The sequence below is a fragment of the Plasmopara halstedii genome (assembly GCF_900000015.1).
Source record: "Plasmopara halstedii genome assembly, contig: Scaffold_614, whole genome shotgun sequence".
In the NCBI taxonomy this organism is placed as follows: Eukaryota; Oomycota; class Peronosporomycetes; order Peronosporales; family Peronosporaceae; genus Plasmopara; species Plasmopara halstedii.
Genome location: NW_020187532.1, coordinates 977542 through 978013, shown reverse-complemented (window position 1 = coordinate 978013; position 472 = coordinate 977542).

Sequence of the window (472 nt, the reverse complement as noted above, 5' to 3'; positions counted from 1 at the left end):
TGTCGTTTTTCGTATGTCGTATTTCGTATGTCGTATTTCGTATGTACTGTCGCTCCTCGTGTATCTTCAAATCGTATGCAGTTATGCAAGACGTTGATAAACGCTAAGTAACGTTATATAACACTTGGTGTTATTTGGTCGTTACATTCTCCCCCAACGTCTTGGCACTCTTTTGCTTCTTGTGCAGGTCGTTCAGCAAGCGTTGGAAATGGGCAACATGTTTGATGTTCTTCTCTGGTTCCCATGCTGCCTCGCTTTCTGGATATCCATGCCATTTCGCAAGATATTCACGCTTGCCATGCTTCTGTCTTTTATTCAAGAAGACTTCCACGATATATTGCTTATCGCCTTCACTGTCCCCAATAATGGGTACTGACTTTGGAATTGGTCGACTTAATAATAAACTTGGATTTTCATGATATAACTTCAGTCGATCAACGTTGAGTACATTGTGGACTCGGCTCATAGATTT